The following is an 18654-nucleotide window of genomic DNA, read 5'->3' on the forward strand; positions in this document are numbered from 1 at the left end:
TCCCGCTATTGATTGTGTACAGTCGGGTATTTAAACCTTTTCTCACCCGCTTTTTACCAACTATGGTCGGACATTCACACCGTCTTACAGCGGAACACCTAAGCTCTCTCTTTTGATGATGTATGTTCGGGCATTCGAACCTTTTCTTACCCGCTTTTTACAAACTATGGTCGGTCATTCAAACCTTCTTGTAGCCGAACACATCCACTCCCGCTTATGATCATGTGCGGTTTGATATTCGAAAATTTTCTTTCATGTTTTCTAGCAATTATTGATGGACATTCAGACCTTCTTGCAGTGAACACCTCCGCTCCCGCTTTTGATTGTGTATAGTCTGGCTTTCGAGCCTTTTCTTCCCCGTTTTTTACAAATTATGGTTGGACATTCAGACCTTCTTGCAGCCAAAAATCTCCGCTCCCTCTTTTGATCATACATTGTCGGGCATTCGCACCTTTTCTTACACGCTTTTTAGAAACCACGGTAGGACTTTCACACCTTCTTGTAGCCGAACACATCCGCTCCCGCTATTGATTGTGTACAGTCGGGTATTTGAACCTTTTTTTACCTGCTTTTTACCAACTATGGTCGGACATTCACACCTTCTTACAGCGGAACACCTCCGCTCCCTCTTTTGATGGTGTATGTTCGGGCATTCGAACCTTTTCTTACCCGCTTTTTACAAACTATGGTCGGACATTCAAACCTTCTTGTAGCCGAACACATCCATTCCTGCTTTTGATGATGTATGGTTGGGCATTCGAACCTACCTTTTGCCCGCTTTTCATTAATTATGGGTGGACATTCACACCTTGTCGCAGCCAAACACCTCCGCTCCCTGTTTTGATCAAGTAGTGTTCGACATTCGCACCTTTTCTCACCCGCTTTTTACTATGGTCGGCCATTCACAGCTTCCTCTCCACCATACTTGTATGGTGGGATATTCACACCCACTTGCATCCAAAGACCTCCACCCCCACTTTTGTTGATATTTAGTCGGTCATTCGCACCTTAACCGCTTTTGGCAAACTATGGCCTTCTTGCAGCCAAACACCTCTGATCTCGCTTTTGATGATGTAAGGTTGGGCATTCAGACCTTGCTTCACCTGCTTTTCACCAAATATAGTCGGACATTCACACCTTCTTGCAGCCGAACACTTCCGCTCCACCTTTTAGTATTCTATGGGGCATTCACACCTTTTTTTCACCGCATTTTATAGATTATGGTTGGAAATTCTCACCCACTCTCATCCGAAGACCTCTCCTCCCACTTTTGTTAATATATAGTCGGGCATTCGAACCTTTTCTTACCCGCTTTTTACAAATTATGGTCGGACATTCACCCCCACTTGCAGCCGAATACTTCCGCTCCACCTTTTAGTGATGTATCGTTGGCACTTGCACCTTTTCTTACCCTCTTTTTATACTGATTGCTGACGATTAAGTTGTTCTTTCTCAAACTAAAAAAATTTTTAATTGTTGAAACTTGATTTGAAGTGGATAAATAAGGAGGACAAACAGTTTTAAGTCAGGCTGATAGAAGGAATTAATTTTATAGCAAAATCTGTACTTCGTCATATGTCGAGAGATGCTTATTGCTGAAGAAGTTATTTCTCATTCTACAAAGTACAACGTTGTTTATTGTTGAAACTTTATTAGACATGAATAAATATGAAGGACAAAGCAGTCTTAGCTTGTTTTGAGTTAAGGAATTAGTTTTATAGGAGAATCCGAATTTGTGCATAACTCGTAAAATAGAGCTTATTTTCGGATTCCTGAAGAATGAGTCTGGTTCTTTCTCATAATACAAAGTTTGTTGTTTATTGTTGAAACTTCATCAGAAGTGAAGAAATGAATGAATGCCTATCAACAAATGTGGGATCTAAACTCTAGTGCTTCCTCTAAAATAATTTCCTTTCTCAATTCTGAAATGTGTGTGTGTAAGTCACAACACCCGTGACACCAAAACGGCTTTCTTTTCTCTCTTTTCTCTACACTCTGCACTGTGAGCACACACACCAAATCAGAAAGGCTTTTTTCTCTCTTTTCTACATTATGGACTGTGGGGACACAAAACCGCTCTCTCTTTTTTTTTTGATTGTGTGCCAGGGCGTTGTCTCACGTATTAGATTATGCTTAAGATACGAATGGGTTTATCAGTCACATCAGAATCCATACATACTGATCCTCCCGTAATAAAATGGTCGGATCTTATCAAACACACTTTGTTTCTTGTGACAATCAAGTCAGCGAAACAGCGTATACACGTCAAGACACTGAATCAAGTTTGCCACAAGAACTCATAAGTTTGGCAGTATTGCTCTGCCGTCAGCAATCATACACCCATTTTATTTTCGTGAGACATGTGCAGGCACCTGTTCATCTACTGTTCTATCACTATGAATTAGTTTATCTATTATCAATAAGGATACTTCTACAACTACTATCAAAGTATGTCCGGACTTCTTATGTTGTCAGTTGCTATATATGAATAAGTGGGTAGCTACTGACAAGCATTAAGCATGTCACACAGCCCAAACATATAACATTTCAGGACACACCACACAGTTAACAACCACAGTGAAGCGTGTCAAAGCCCAAACATGTAACATTCAACAGGACACTTACACAACACATTCAAATCAAACAGTCAGACAACATACAAGAACATATACCCCAGCCGGCATTGCTCCCTGCCTATTTTCCTACAGCTCACTATGTGTGCGCACACCTTTATTCACAAACTCTTCAATTTATACTCTTTTACCGAAGCTGCTACAGCTCGATTGGCCGAATACCCTTAGATCCTATTTCGGTGAATTTGACATCTGCCTTACATGTAACAGAGTAGCGGTTTAGAAGTTTTAATTTAGTTTGAGTGAAGGAATTCATTTTATAGCAAAATCAGAAATCGTGAAGAACTCATGAAAATAAGCTTATTCTCGGATTCCTGAAACTTTAGATTTGCTCTTTCTTTTACTGCAAAGTACAACGTTGTTTTTTTTTTGTTTAAATCTTTCTAGACATGGTAAATATGAAGGACAAAGCAGTTTTAACATAGTTTGAGTGAAGGAATTCATTTTATAGATAAAATCCCAAGAGTCTGCTGAGAAAAGAGAGTGAATGCAAAGTAGTCTTTAACACGGCTCTGGGAGCGAGCCGAGTGTGGGCTAACCGGGAGAATTGCTTGAAAGAAACGCCACACCGAATGAGCGGTCAGAACAAAGCCTCAATACGGTTTTCCCGTGGTGTTTTTGTTGCTGCCTTGTTTTTTGCACAGAGTAAAAGACAAGGCAGCCATCGAATAGGGCCCGATTGTTCCTACTTGGTCAGCCGAGGAGCAAGGGGGCGGAGCAAGCGTCTCAACCAAGCAAAGCTCACCATGGGGAAGGTGGCTATGCCAACTAGCCTGATGCCCTGCTCCCGCAGTGACGGATAATCGTACTCTGGTTTCTCTTCATAACGTACAAGTCTTTCGCCTTTTATTAAAGACTTCCGTGGAGAGCAGCACTAATGAGTTGTTTCTATTTTTGACAGGCTTTACCTTTACCTTAGCGGGTGAAGCCCTTTTTGTTTGTGCAAAAGAGATCTTGTTACTATGCAGAGTGACTTCTCTGAGTAGAGTCGCCTTACTTGTTGCGATTGTGCCGATGTTCGAAGCTGGAGTACAAAGTTGTTGCTTGAATGGTGCTTGCTTGAGCGTGCGGGAGTGCAAACTTATACTATTTAAAAGGGCTGAAGAGTGCTCAGTGCAGCGGGTGGGAGGAGGTGCAAAGTGACACTCTGGCCACCTATGGCCATAAAAAGAACACCGCTACAAATGCGCATTGTGCCAGGAAGGGCCCTCGGACGTGAACCAGTGGACAGCTATCGCTTCTCGGCCTTTTGGCTAAGATCAAGTGTAGTATCTGTTCTTATTAGTTTAATATCTGATATGTCTTCTGTACGAGGACTACATATTAAATGGATTTTTAGCAATAGGAGTTGAAAAAGGAGCTTGCTCCGTTCACTCCAAGCATCGACCCGATACTGAAGTGCAGCTGGGAACGGTGCGCTCTCCTCTGCTCTTGTGAAAAAGCAAACAGCGGTGCAGGATGGAAGTTTCTTTTAGTCTGCTGAGAAAAGAGAGTGAATGCAAAGTAGACTTTAACACAGCTCTGGGAGCGAGCCGAGAGCGGGCTAACCAGGAGAATTGCTTGAAAGAAACGCGACACCGAATGAGCGGTCAGAACAAAGCCTCAATACGGTGTTCCCGTGGTGTTTTTGTTGCTGCCTTGTCTTTTGCACAGAGTAAAAGACAAGGCAGCCATCGAATAGGGCCCGATTGTTCCGACTTGGTCAGTTGAGGAGCAAGGGGGGGGAGCAAGCGTCTCAACCAAGCAAAGCTCACCATGGGGAAGGTGGCTATGCCAACTAGCCTGATGCCCTGCTCCCGCAGTGACGGATAATCGTACTCTGATTTCTCTTCATAACGTACAAGTCTTTCGCCTTTTACTAAAGATTTCCGTGGAGAGCAGCATTAATGAGTTGTTTCTATTTTTGGCAGGCTTTACCTTTGTGGGTGAAGCCCTTTCTGTCTGTGCAAAAGAGATCTTGTTACTGATCAGAGTGACTTCTCTGAGTAGAGTCGCCTTACTTGTTGCGACTCTGCCGATGTTCGAAGCTGGAGTGCAAAGTTGTTGCTTGAATGGTGCTCGCTGGAGCGTGCGGGAGTGCAAAGTTATACCATTTAAAAGGGCTGAAGAATGCTCAGTGCAGCGGGTGGGCGGAGATGCAAAGTGACACTCTGGCCACCTCGAAAACCAAGGTTACATCCAGTACCAGGGGAAGCCCAAGCTCTGCCGCAAGTGCGGTGAGCATCGGCACCTGGTTGAGGCTTGTACCAAGGTGATATGTGGGAAGTGCAGAGAAATTGGGCACACTTTTGGAGAGTGTCCAAATGGCAGGAAATGTAATCTCTGTGGAGAATTAAATCACCTCTTCAGAGATTGCCCTAAATCTTTTGCCAACAAATTAAAGACGGTAAAGCCACAGTCAAGCCAACAAAGAGAAGGACCAGAGGTGGCAGTTGGTGAACAAAGTGAAGAGGTTGACCCAATAAATTCAAACTTCCCGCCAAAAGCTTGGATTGGAAGTGAGGAGCAAAAAGGAGTGGGGCCTCTAGAGGCCTCACCACTCAGTGCTGAAGTCTGTGAGAATTCACAGGCAGAGGGTGGAGCTACGCTAAATGAGGAGGAAGAGCAGACAGGTGAAGATACTCACCTCCCCGAAGGTCAACAGCTGCAGAGGACGGCATCTGAGTTGTCCTCTGATTCCCCAGTGGTATCAGAGAAGAGGGGAAGGGTTAGGTCCCTTTCAGACAGTTCTTAAGTGGAAGAACCTAGAGTCTTCCCCTCTGACTCACCAAATGAGGTCTCCTTTTTAACTTTAGCTCTGCAATCAACCCCCAGGGACTCAAAGTTAAATGCAACATTGCGTCAGAGGCCAACACCGAGAGTCCGAAAAGGAAATATAGATCACCCTACTCACTTTTCACCTAAAGAAATGAAGGAAGAGCTAGTTTCCCAAGAAATAACCTGAGTGTGTAATTTTGATAACTTAGAAAAACGAAAATGACATACCTACTTTCCTTTATCCTTTTAATGGTTCTCACCTTCTCAACACTAAATGTGAGAAGTGTGAAATCAAAGACAAGAGCCCAGAGTATTTTATCCTTCTTAGACTCCATAAAATCAAATGTGTTTTTAATACAAGAATGTGGACTACCTTTTTTAAAAAAACATAGACAATGGGAGGAAATGTGGACCCATTTATCGATATGGAGTGGCTCAAATCAAAATAAAATGATGGTGTGGCCATTCTAATTAAACATCCGCATGTTCTGGTGAAAGGTAGCACAGTGGTGAGAGACGGACGGGCACTTTTAGCACACTTGAATTTTATGGGGCAAGACTTTAACCTCTTAAATATTTATGGTTTCAATGGAAAAAATGACAGGTATGACCTTTTAGAAGATATACAGCTTTACATGCTAGGGCAAGTACCTTTAGTTGTAGGAGGGGATTTTAATTGTATCTTGAGCAGGAAAGATAGAAAAAGAGCAGGGGGAGATTTTAAAGTGGATAAGACTTCGATTTTACTTCAGGGCATATGCAGGGATTTTAAGCTTACTGACTGTTTTAAAACCATGCATCCCAGAGAGGAGGGCTTCACCTGGTTTAGTCATGATGGCACCAGAGCCTCTCGCATTGATTATTTCTTTACTAGAGATTGCCCACCCACTGATGTTAGATTAACCCCTGTTTTTTTTTCAGACCACCTTATGCTCTCCTGCACCCTTTCACCCCCTTCTGGTGTGACGGTAGGAAGTGGTCTGTGGAAACTCAACTGTTCCCTGTTGGAGGATGAAATCATAGTCAGTCAGTACAGGGAATGTTATAAAGAGTGGCAGACCCTTCAAGACCTCTACGAAACACATGCACAATGGTGGGAAATGGTGAAGGAAACGACCCAGACTTTTTTTAAACAGCAAGGTAAACGTAAAAAAAGGAAAGAGAATAGATGTATGATGGGACTACAGAAACGCTTACAGCGCTACTTTAAACTTAATCAGTGTGGCATAGACTTTAATGAAGAAATCAAAGATGTCAAAAAGGAAATGTCAGTTTTAGCAGAAATAAAGAGTAAAGGAATTTTTGTAAGAAGCAGGGAGCAGGAAATTGAGGAAGGTGAAAAATGCACACGGTACTTTTTTAAGAAAGTTATAAATAAAAAGGAGTGTATTCAAAATCTAAAAAGAGAAGATGGGTTTTTAACAAAATCCCCACAAGAGATGATTGAAACTGTACATACCTTTTATAGTAACATGTACAAAGAGAAACCAGTGCACTTGGAAACATCGGCAGAAATTTTAAAATTCGATGACAAAACCGTAAAAGAGAATGCACACTTGACACAGGATTTTACTGCTTTAGAGTTAAAAAAAATGCCTAACAGGTTTTAAGAGAAGGCGAGCTCCGGGTTTAGACGGGCTTCCTGCAGAATTCTATCTGACCTTTTGGGACCTTTTATCATCAGACATTTTAGATGTTTTTAAAGATTTTGAAAAACTCGACCGACTGCCTGACAGTTTTAGAGTGGGAATAGTGACTCTACTTTATAAAAAAATGATAAGACTGACCTAAAGAATTGGAGGCCCATCACACTTTTAAACTTTGACTGTAAACTTTTTAGCAAGGTTTTAGTGACACGGATGTCCTCTGTTTTAGAGGAGGTAATTCACCAAGACCAGGCTTGTGACATCTCAGGGAGACAACTCACTGACAGCCTCGTACTGATTCGAGACTGATTGATTGATTACGGTAGAGCCAGAAACACCCGGCTTGTCATCTTAAATTTAGACTTTGAAAAAGCTTTTGATCGGGTCTCGCATCAATATCTCTTTCAGGTGTTGCAAAAGGTGGGTTTCCCTCAAAGACTGTCGACATGGGTGGGATTACTGTACCAAGATATAAGCAGTAGGTTCGTCATAAATGGTCACCTGACCGATGCAGTGAAAGTGAAGTGCGGTGTTCGGCAAGGATGCCAATTATCTGCTCTCTTGTATGTGTGTTGCATCGAGCCTTTAGCACAGATCTTGAGAAAAGATCGACAGATTAAAGGAGTTGTAATCACAGGCAGTGCAGGCTTGGTAGCTAAATGTGTCCAATACATGGATGACATTAACATATTGTGTACAGATATTTTATCTATAAATAGAACTTTTGATGTCACTGACTGGTACCCCAAGGCATCAGGGGCAAAAATAAACAAAGAAAAGTCACAAACCAAATTTTACAGACCATGGAACGAATCAGACTCCCCCTGACAAATGCCAACAGAGGCCAAAAAATACTAGGGATCAAATTTGATACAGAAGGAAAAGGAAAAACAAATTGGCCAGATATTGTGGGGAAAATAAGGAAACGACTAGGGTTTTGGGGACTCAGAAGACTGACAAGAAGGCAAGATTTTAATTATCAAAACAGTTTTTTTACCTCTGCTGTTGCTTGCCAGTTCTGTCTTTATGCCACCTCGAAGAGTTCTTTTAGACCTGGAACGATCCATCTTTTATTTTTTATGGAACTCCAAATGGGAAAGGTTGAGGAGGGAAGTACTGAAGAAGCCAGAAGAAGTGAAAGGAGGGAAAGCAGTACCAGATCTGTATTTGTTTTTAGGAAGTCTCTTTTCCTCTGTCCAATTAAAGTGTGCAATTAACCCATCCAAAAACCCAGCGGCAGCTGCAATGGCAAGATGGGGGCCTACTTGAGAAGACTACGACTTTTACCATCAGACCTGAAATACCTGTGTCTTTTAATCTAACAGAAAGTTATGCTTTTATAAAGACATTTTTAAACCATTTTAATTTAGAACAAGAAGATGTACAAGTTTTAACGTGCCATCGATCTTTGTCATGGATGGTGGCTCACCAGATTCTCCCAGACAGATCTGTCATGCACTCCAGGGGTATGTCGGTGACGGCCACCTGCCCCCGTCCAGGTTGTGGCGCGCCTGAGACGGTGAGGCATCTCTTCTGGGAGTGCAGTGCTGCTGTGGACTTGTGGGAAACAGCCGACTCCTTAAATTTCCCGTACTTACCAGCAAGAGAGGTCCTGTCAGCACAACTGGTGCTTTATGGGGTGAGTCAAAATCAGAACCTCAGGAAAGAGGAATTTGTCAAACAGTGGCTCACCCTGGCCGCCATCAAAGACGCCATATGGACCTCAAGAAACTTGCTGGTAAGAAGGCACAAGCAGATTCGCCCCGTGGCTGTGATCCAGATGGCAGTAGCAACAGCCCAAGAGGCTGCAGCTGGAGGCAGCAGGCCAAGGACGCAGCCACAACGAAGCATCGCCTCTGTGCTCACTCGGATGAAGGAGCCGGAATCACACGAAAAAAAGGAACATGCAGCAGCAGACTGGCTCTCCGGGTGAGGCAGGTGGGAAGGAGCAAATGGGCGGGGATCTCCCCTGAGCACTGTGATGGATCTGACAGGTCTGCTGATCGGAGGAGCAAAATGGGATTCACACTGCGTCAGCAGGACTATAACATGACCAAGATAACTGTTTTCTAAATATACGATGAATTTTGAATAATTACTAAAATGATACATATATCTTTTAAACTGTTTTTGAATTTAAAATGTTCCTGTTTCTATGGAGTAATGTTTTAAAAAGATGAAAAGATATATGTGCAAGGTGTGAAAATTGTCAATAAAACATGAAAAAGAAGAAAAATCTGTTCTTATCAGTTTAATATCTGATATGTCCTCTATACGAGGACTCCATATTAAATGGATTTTTAGCAATAGGAGTTGAAAAAGGAGTTTGCTCCGTTCACTCCAAGCATTGACCCGGTACTGCAGTGCCGCTGGGAACGGTGCGCTCTTCTCTGCTCTTGTGAAAAAGCAAACAGCGGTGCAGGATGGAAATTTCAGGGAGCCCAAGATGAAACTTTCTTTTAGTCTGCTGAGAAAAGAGAGTGAATGCGAAGTAGACTTTAACACGGCTCTGGGAGCAAGCCGAGTGCGGGCTAACCGGGAGAATTGCTTGAAAGAAACGCGACACCGAATGAGCGGTCAGAACAAAGCCGCAATACGGTGTTCCCGTGGTGTTTGTGGCTGCCTTTGTTGCTTGAATGGTGCTCGCTGGTGCAACAACTTTGCACTCCAGCTTCGAACATCGGCACAGTCGCAACAAGTAAGGCGACTCTACTCAGAGAAGTCACTCTGCACAGTAACAAGATTTCTTTTGCACAGACTGAAAGGGCTTCACCCGCAAAGGTAAAGCCTGCCAAAAATAGAAACAACTCATTAGTGCTGCTTTCCACGGAAGTCTTTAGTAAAAGGCGAAAGACTTGTACGTTATGAAGAGAAACCAGAGTACGATTATTCGTCACTGCGGGAGCAGGGCATCAGGCTAGTTGGCATAGCCACCTTCCCCATGGTGAGCTTTGCTTGGTTGAGACGCTTGCTCCGCCCCCTTGCTCCTCGGCTGACCAAGTAGGAACAATCGGGCCCTATTTGATGGCTGCCTTGTCTTTTACTCTGTGCAAAAGACAAGGCAGCAACAAAAACACCACGGGAAAACCGTATTGAGGCTTTGTTCTGACAGCTCATTCGGTGTCGCGTTTCTTTCAAGCAATTCTCCCGGTTAGCCCACACTCAGCTCGCTCCCAGAGCCTTGTTAAAGTCTACTTCGCATTCTTTCTTGTTTCTCAGCAGACTCTTGGGATTTTATCTATAAAATGAATTCCTTCACTCAAACTATGTTAAAACTGCTTTGTCCTTCATATTTACCATGTCTAGAAAGATTTAAACAAAAAAAACAACATTGTACTTTGCAGTAAAAGACAGAGCAAATCTAAAGTTTCAGGAATCCGAGAATAAGCTTACTTTCATGAGTTCTTCACGATATGGGATTTTGCTATAAAATGAATTCCTTCACTCAAACTAAATTAAAACTGCTAAACCGCTAATCTGTTACATGTAAGGCAGATGTCAAATTCACCGAAATAGGATCTAAGGGTATTCGGCCAATCGAGCTGTAGCAGCTTCGGTAAAAGAGTATAAGTTGAAGAGTTTGTGAATAAAGGTGTGCGCACACATAGTGAGCTGTAGGAAAATAGGCAGGGAGCAATGCCGGCTGGGGTATATGTTCTTGTATGTTGTCTGACTGTTTGATTTGAATGTGTTGTGTAAGTGTCCTGTTGAATGTTACATGTTTGGGCTTTGACACGCTTCACTGTGGTTGTTAACTGTGTGGTGTGTCCTGAAATGTTATATGTTTGGGCTGTGTGACATGCTTAATGCTTGTCAGTAGCTACCCACTTATTCATATATAGCAACTGACAACATAAGAAGTCCGGACATACTTTGATAGTAGTTGTAGAAGTATCCTTATTGATAATAGATAAACTAATTCATAGTGATAGAACAGTAGATGAACAGGTGCCTGCACATGTCTCACGAAAATAAAATGGTTGCTGACGGCAGAGCAATACTGCCAAACTTATGAGTTCTTGTGGCAAACTTGATTCAGTGTCTTGACGTGTATACGCTGTTTCGCTGACTTGATTGTCACAAGAAACAAAGTGTGTTTGATAAGATCCGCCCATTTTATTACGGGAGGATCAGTATGTATGGATTCTGATGTGACTGATAAACGCCCTGGCACACAATCAAAAAAAAAAAAAGAGAGAGCGGTTTTGTGTCCCCACAGTCCATAATGTAGAAAAGAGAGAAAAAAGCCTTTCTGATTTGGTGTGTGTGCTCACAGTGCAGAGTGTAGAGAAAAGAGAGAAAAGAAAGCCGTTTTGGTGTCACGGGTGTTGTGACTTACACACACACATTTCTGAATTGAGAAAGGAAATTATTTTAGAGGAAGCACTAGAGTTTAGATCCCACATTTGTTGATAGGCATTAATTTATTTCTTCACTTCTGATGAAGTTTCAATAATAAAAAACAAACTTTGTATTATGAGAAAAAACCAGAGAAAGAACCAGACTCATTCTTCAGGAATCCAAAAATAAGCACTATTTTACGGATTCTCCTATAAAACGAATTCCTTAACTCAAACCAAGTTAAGACTGCTTTGTCCTTCATATTTATTCATCTCTAATCAAGTTTCAACAATAAACAACGTTGTACTTTGTAGAATGAGAAAGAACTTCTCGACATATGACGAAGTACAGATTTTGCTATAAAATTAATTCCTTCTATCAGCCTGACTTAAAACTGTTTGTCCTCCTTATTTATCCACTTCAAATCAAGTTTCAACAATTAAAAAAATGTTATAGTTTGAGAAAGAACAACTTCATCTTCAGCAATCAGTAAGAGGGTAAGAAAAGGTGCAAATGCATACATCATACATCACTAAAAGGTGGAGCGGAAGTATTCGGCTAGTAGGTGTGAATGTCCGACCATAATTTGTAAAAAGCGGTTAAGAAAAGGTTCGAATGCCCGACTATACATTAACAAAAGCGGGAGGAGAGGTCTTCGGATGAGAGTGGGTGAGAATTTCCAATCATAATCTATAAAATGCGGTGAAGAAAAAGGTGCGAATGCTACATAGAACACTCAAAGGTGGAGCGGAAGTGTTCGGCTGCAAGAAGGTGTGAATGTCCGACTATATTTGGTGAAAAGCAGGTGAAGCAAGGTCTGAATGCCCAACCTTACATCATCAAAAGCGAGATCAGAGGTGTTTGGCTGCAAGGAGGCCATAGTTTGCCAAAAGCGGGTAAGGTGCGAATGACCGACTAAATATCAACAAAAGTGGGGGCGGAGGTCTTCGGATGCAAGTGGGTGTGAATATCCCACCATACAAGTATGGTGTAGAGGAAGCTGTGAATTGCTGACCATAGTTTGCAAAAAGAGGTTGAAAAAAGGTGCGAATGTCCAACCATACATGATCAAAACAGGGAGCGGAGGTGTTCCGCTGTAAGAAGGTGTGAATGTCCGACCATGGTTTGTAAAAAGCGGGTAAGAAAAGGTTCGTATGCTCGAATATACACCATCAAAAGCGGAAGCGGAGGTGTTCGGCTTCAAGAAGACGTGAACGTCCGAACAAAGTTTGTAAAAAGCAGTTAAGAAAAGGTTCGAATATCCGACCAAACATAATCAAAAGCGGGAGCGGAGGTGTTCAGCTGCAAGAAGGTCTGAATGTCCATCAATAATTGCTAGAAAAAATGAGTAAAAATTTCGAAAATCAAACCGCACATGATCATAAGTGGGAGAGGAGGTGTTCAGCTGCAAGAAGGTGTGAATGTCCACCCATAATTCCTGAAAAATAGGTAAAAAAAAGGTGCCAATGCCCAACCATACATCATCAAAAGCTGCTGTGGATGTGTTCGGCTACAAGAAGGTGTGAACGTCCAACCAAAGTTTGTAAAAAGCAGTTAAGAAAAGGTTCGAATATCCAACCAAACATAATCAAAAGCGGGAGCAGAACTGTTCGACTGCAAGTAGGTGTGAATGTCAGATCATAATTTGCAAAAAGCTGATGAGAAAGGGTGAGAATGCCCAACTATACACCATCAAATGCGGGAGCGGAGTTGTTCGTCTGTGAGTAAGTGTGAATTTCCAACCATAATTGCTGAAAAAATGTTTTAGAAAAGGTAAGAATGCCGGTCCAAACATCATCAAAAGCGAGAGAGGTGGTGTTCTGCTGAAAGTAGGTGTGAATGTCCAGCCATAATTACTCACAAACGGGTAAGAAAAGGTAGTATTGCCAGACCATACATGATCAAAACAGGGAGCGGAGGTGGTTCAGCTGCAAGAAGGTGTGAATGTCCGACTAAAGTTCAAATATATTAACAAAAGCGGGAGGAGAGGTCTTCGGATGAGAGTGGTTGAGAATTTCCAACCATAATCTATAAAATGTTGTGAAAAAAAGGTGTGATAGAACACTAAAAGGTGGACCGGAAGTGTTCGGCTGCAAGAAGGTGTGAATGTCCGACTATATTTGGTGAAAAGCAGGTGAAGCAAGGTCTGAATGCCCAACCTTACATCATCAAAATCGAGATCAGAGGTGTTTGGCTGCAAGAAGGCCATAGTTTGCCAAAAGCGGGTAAGGTGCGAATGACCGACTAAATATCAACAAAAGTGGGGGCGGAGGTCTTCGGATGCAAGTGGGTGTGAATATCCCACCATACAAGTATGGTGGAGAGGAAGCTGTGAATTGCTGACCATAGTTTGCAAAAAGCGGGTGAGAAAAGGTGCGAATGTCCAACCATACATGATCAAAACAGGGAGCGGAGGTGTTTGGCTGCGACAAGGTGTGAATGTCCACCCATAATTAATGAAAAGCGGGCAAGAAGTAGGTTCCAATGCCCAACCATACATCATCAAAAGCAGGAGTGGATGTGTTCGGCTACAAGAAGGTTTGAATGTCCGAGCATAGTTTGTAAAAAGCGGGTAAGAAAAGCTTCGAATGCCCAAAAATACACCATCAAAACAGGGAGCGGACGTGTTCCGCTACAAGAAGGTGTGAAAGTCCGACCATGGTTTGTAAAAAGCGGGTAAGAAAAGGTGCGAATGCCCGACAATGTATGATCAAAAGAGGGAGCGGAGGTTTTCGGCTACAAGAAGGTTTGAATGTCCGACCATAGTTTGTAAAAAGCGGGTAAGAAAAGGTTTGAATGCCCTACTATACACCATCAAATGCGGGAGCGGAGGTGTTTGTCTGTGAGTAGGTGTGAATGTCCGACCATAATTGCTGAAAAACGTGTTAGAAAAGGTAAGAATACCGGACCATACATCATCAAAAGCGGGAGAGGTGGTGTTCGGCTGCAAGAAGGTGTGAATATCCAGCCATAATTACTCACAAACGGGTAAGAAAAGGTAGTATTGCCAGACCATACATGATCAAAACAGGGAGCGGAGGTGGTTCGGCTGTAGGAAGGTCTGAATGTCCACCCATAAATACTGAAAAATGGGTAAGAAAAGGTGCGAATGCCCAACCATACATCATCAAAAGCAGGAGTGGATGTGTTCGGCTACAAGAAGGTTTGAATATCCGACTATAGTTTGTAAAAAGTGGGTAAGGAAAGGTTCGAATGCCCGGACATACACCATCAAAAGAGGGAGCGGATTAGCTCCGCTGGAAGACGGTCTGAATGTCCATCAATAATTGCTAGAAAACATGAAAGAAAATTTTCGAATATCAAACTGCACATGATCATAAGGTGGTGTTCGACTGCAAGTAGGTGTGAATGTCAGATCATAATTTGTAAAAAGCGGGTAAGAAAAGGTAAGAATGCCCAACCATAAATTATCAAAAGCGGCAGCAGATATGTTCGGCTGGTATTTATAAATGTCTAGATAGATTTGAACAAAAAACAACGTTGTATTTTGCAGTAAAAGAAAGAAAGGTTCAGAAATCCGAGAAAAAGCTTTTCATGAGTTCTGCATGATTTGGGATTTGGCTTATAAAAAACACTCCTTCAATCAAACTATGTTAAAACGGCTTTTACCTTCATATTTATCAATGTCTAGATCGACTTCAACAAAGAAGAAACATTGGATTTTGCAGTAGAAGAAAGAGCATCACTGAAGGATCAGGAATCCGAGAATAAGCTTATTTTCATACGTTCTGCATGATTTGGGATTTTATGTATAAAATGAATTCCTTCACTCAAACCAAGTTAAAACTGCTTTGTCCTTCATATTTATCAATGTCTAGATCGACTTCAACAAAGAACAACATTGTATATTGCAGTAGAAGAAAGAGAGACACTGAAGGATCAGGAATCCGAAAATAAGCTTCTTTTCATACGTTCTGCATGATTTGGGATTTTGCTATAAAATGAATTCCTTCACTCAAACTATGTTAAAACTGCTTTTAACTTCATATTTATCAATGTCTAGATCGACTTCAACAAAGAAGAAACATTGGATTTTGCAGTAGAAGAAAGAGCATCACTGAAGGATCAGGAATCCGAGAATAAGCTTATTTTCATACGTTCTGCATGATTTGGGATTTTATGTATAAAATGAATTCCTTCACTCAAACCAAGTGGAAACTGCTTTGTCCTTCATATTTATCAAGATCAATTTCAACAAAGAACGAGGTTGTATTTTGCATTATAGGAAAGAGCAACACTGGGGGATCAGGAATCCGAGAAAAAGCTTACTTTCATGAGTTCTGCACGATTTCGGATTTTCCTATAAAATGAATTGCTTTGCTCAAACCAAGTTAAAATTTCTTTGTCCTTCATAGTTATCCATGTCTAAAAATGTATCAAGAATAAAGTTCCTCATATTACCCTGAATGAGAAAGAAGCATCCCTTTGGTTTAGCAATACGTTCCTTTTGAGGAGTTATGCATGATTTCGGATTTTGCTATAAAATTCATTCCTTCACTCAAACCAAGTGGAAACTGCTTTGTCCTTCATATTTATCAATGTCAACGCAGTTTTAACATAGTTTGAGTGAAGGAATTCATTTAAAAACAAAATCTTATTCTCGGATTCCTGATCCTTCAGTGTTGCTATTTGTTATATTGCAAAGTACAATGTGTTTTTTTGTTTTGTTTAAATCTATCTCGACATTGATAAATATGAAATATACGAAATCGGGCAGAACTCACGAAAAGCTTTTTCTCGCTTTTCACTGCTTTTTACAAACTTTGGTCGGACGTTCACACCTTCTTGCAGCAGAACACATCCGCTTCCACTTTTGATGGTGTCTATTCGGGCAATTCAAACCTTTTCTTACCCGCTTTTTACAAACCATGGTCGGACTTTCACACCTTCTTGCAGCCGAACACCACCTCTCCCGCTTTTGATCATACATTGTCGGGCATTCGCACCTTGTCTTAACAGATTTTTACAAACTTTAGTCGAACATTCACACCTTCTTGCAGCTGAACACCTCCGCTCCCGCTTTTGATGGGGTAAAGTCGTGCTTTCGAGCCTTTTCTTACCCGGTTTTTAGAAATTATGGTTGGATATTCAGACCTTGCAGCCGAACACCTCTGCTCCCTCTTTTGATCATACATTGTCGGGCATTCGCACCTTGTCTTACCCGCTTTTTACAAACTATAGTCAGACATTCACACGTTGCAGCTGAACCACCTCCGCTCCCTGTTTTGATCATGTATGGTCTGGCAATACTACCTTTTCTTACCCGTTTGTGAGTAATTATGGCTGGACATTCACACCTACTTGCAGTCGAACAGTTCTGCTCCCGCTTTTGATTATGTTTGTATGGATATTCAAACTTTTCTTAACTGCTTTTTACAAACTTTGGTTGGACGTTCACACCTTCTCGTAGCCGAACACATCCACAGCTGCTTTTGATGATGTATGGTTGGGCATTCGCACCTTTTCTTAACCATTTTTCAGTAATTATTGGTGGACATTCAGACCTTCTTGCAGCTGAACACCTCCGCTCCGATTTTGATGGTGTATAGTCGGGCTTTTCTAGCCTTTTCTTCCCCGGTTTTTACAAATTATGGTTGGACATTCAGACCTTGCAGCCGAAAACCTCCGCTCCCTCTTTTGATCATACATTGTCGGGCATTCGCACCTTTTCGCTTTTGATGATGTATGGTCCGGCATTCTTACCTTTTCTAACACATTTTTCAGCACTTATGGTCGGACATTCACACCTACTCAGAGCCGAACAGCTCCGCTCCCGCATTTGATGGTGTATAGTCGGGCATTCTCACCCTTTCTCATCAGCTTTTTGCAAATTATGATCTGACATTCACACCTGCTTTAGATAATGTATGGTTGGGCATTCGCACCTTTTTTTACCCATTTTTCAGGAATTATGGGTGGACATTCACACCGTCTTGCAGCTGAACACCTCCTCTCCCGCTTATGATCATGTGCGGTTTGATATTCGAAAATTTTCTTTCATGTTTTAAAGAAATTATTGATGGACATTCAGACCTTCTTGCAGCTGAACCCCTCTACTCGCGCTTTTGATCATACATTGTCGGGCATTCGCACCTTGTCTTACCAGCTTTTTACAAACTTTAGTCGAACATTCACACCTTCTTGCAGCTGAACACCTCCGCTCCCTGTTTTGATCATGTATGGTCTACGAATGCCCGACAATGTATGATCAAAAGAGGGAGCGGAGGTGTTCGGCTGCAAGGTCTGATTGTCCAACAATAATTTCTAAAAACCGGGTAAGAAAAGGCTCGAAAGCCCGAGTATACACCATCAAAAGCGGGAGCGGATTAGCTCCGCTGGAAGACGGTCTGAATGTCCATCAATAATTGCTAGAAAACATGAAAGAAAATTTTCGAATATCAAACTGCACATGATCATAAGCGGGAGAGGTGTTCGACTGCAAGTAGGTGTGAATGTCAGATCATAATTTGTAAAAAGCGGGTAAGAAAAGGTAAGAATGCCCAACCATAAATTATCAAAAGCGGCAGCAGATATGTTCGGCTGGTATTTATAAATGTCTAGATAGATTTGAACAAAAAACAACGTTGTATTTTGCAGTAAAAGAAAGAAAGGTTCAGAAATCTGAGAAAAAGCTTTTCATGAGTTCTGCATGATTTGGGATTTGGCTTATAAAAAACACTCCTTCAATCAAACTATGTTAAAACGGCTTTTACCTTCATATTTATCAATGTCTAGATCGACTTAAACAAAGAAGAAACATTGGATTTTGCAGTAGAAGAAAGAGCATCACTGAAGGATCAGGAATCCGAGAATAAGCTTATTTTCATACGTTCTGCATGATTTGGGATTTTATGTATAAAATGAATTCCTTCACTCAAACCAAGTTAAAACTGCTTTGTCCTTCATATTTATCAATGTCTAGATCGACTTCAACAAAGAACAACATTGTATATTGCAGTAGAAGAAAGAGAGACACTGAGGGATCAGGAATCCGAGAATAAGCTTCTTTTCATACGTTCTGCATGATTTGGGATTTGGCTATAAAATGAATTCCTTCACTCAAACTATGTTAAAACTGCTTTTAACTTCATATTTATCAATGTCTAGATCGACTTCAACAAAGAAGAAACATTGGATTTTGCAGTAGAAGAAAGAGCATCACTGAAGGATCAGGAATCCGAGAATAAGCTTATTTTCATACGTTCTGCATGATTTGGGATTTTATGTATAAAATTAATTCCTTCACTCAAACCAAG

At 41.6% G+C, this 18654-nt stretch overlaps 5 non-coding genes across 5 annotated transcripts; 4 read left to right on the top strand and 1 right to left on the bottom strand.

Moving 5' to 3' along the window:
* The first annotated feature begins 3438 nt into the window (after positions 1-3438).
* On the top strand, positions 3439-3554 carry LOC140307809 (U5 spliceosomal RNA). Its single transcript, XR_011915840.1, has one exon. It is a non-coding gene; the product is annotated as a U5 spliceosomal RNA (small nuclear RNA).
* Positions 3555-3866: 312 nt separating this feature from the next.
* LOC140307998 (U2 spliceosomal RNA) lies at positions 3867-4057 on the top strand. Its single transcript, XR_011916013.1, has one exon. It is a non-coding gene; the product is annotated as a U2 spliceosomal RNA (small nuclear RNA).
* Positions 4058-4447: 390 nt separating this feature from the next.
* On the top strand, positions 4448-4561 carry LOC140308373 (U5 spliceosomal RNA). Its single transcript, XR_011916326.1, has one exon. It is a non-coding gene; the product is annotated as a U5 spliceosomal RNA (small nuclear RNA).
* A 4677-nt stretch (positions 4562-9238) lies between these two features.
* Positions 9239-9425, top strand: LOC140308041 (U2 spliceosomal RNA). Its single transcript, XR_011916051.1, has one exon. It is a non-coding gene; the product is annotated as a U2 spliceosomal RNA (small nuclear RNA).
* Positions 9426-9806: 381 nt separating this feature from the next.
* LOC140308094 (U5 spliceosomal RNA) lies at positions 9807-9920 on the bottom strand. Its single transcript, XR_011916071.1, has one exon. It is a non-coding gene; the product is annotated as a U5 spliceosomal RNA (small nuclear RNA).
* Between the last annotated feature and the right edge of the window lie 8734 nt (positions 9921-18654).

This window comes from Leuresthes tenuis, unplaced genomic scaffold (assembly GCF_036924035.1).
Source record: "Leuresthes tenuis unplaced genomic scaffold, fLeuTen1.0.hap1 SCAF_5, whole genome shotgun sequence".
Taxonomy (NCBI): Eukaryota; Metazoa; Chordata; class Actinopteri; order Atheriniformes; family Atherinopsidae; genus Leuresthes; species Leuresthes tenuis.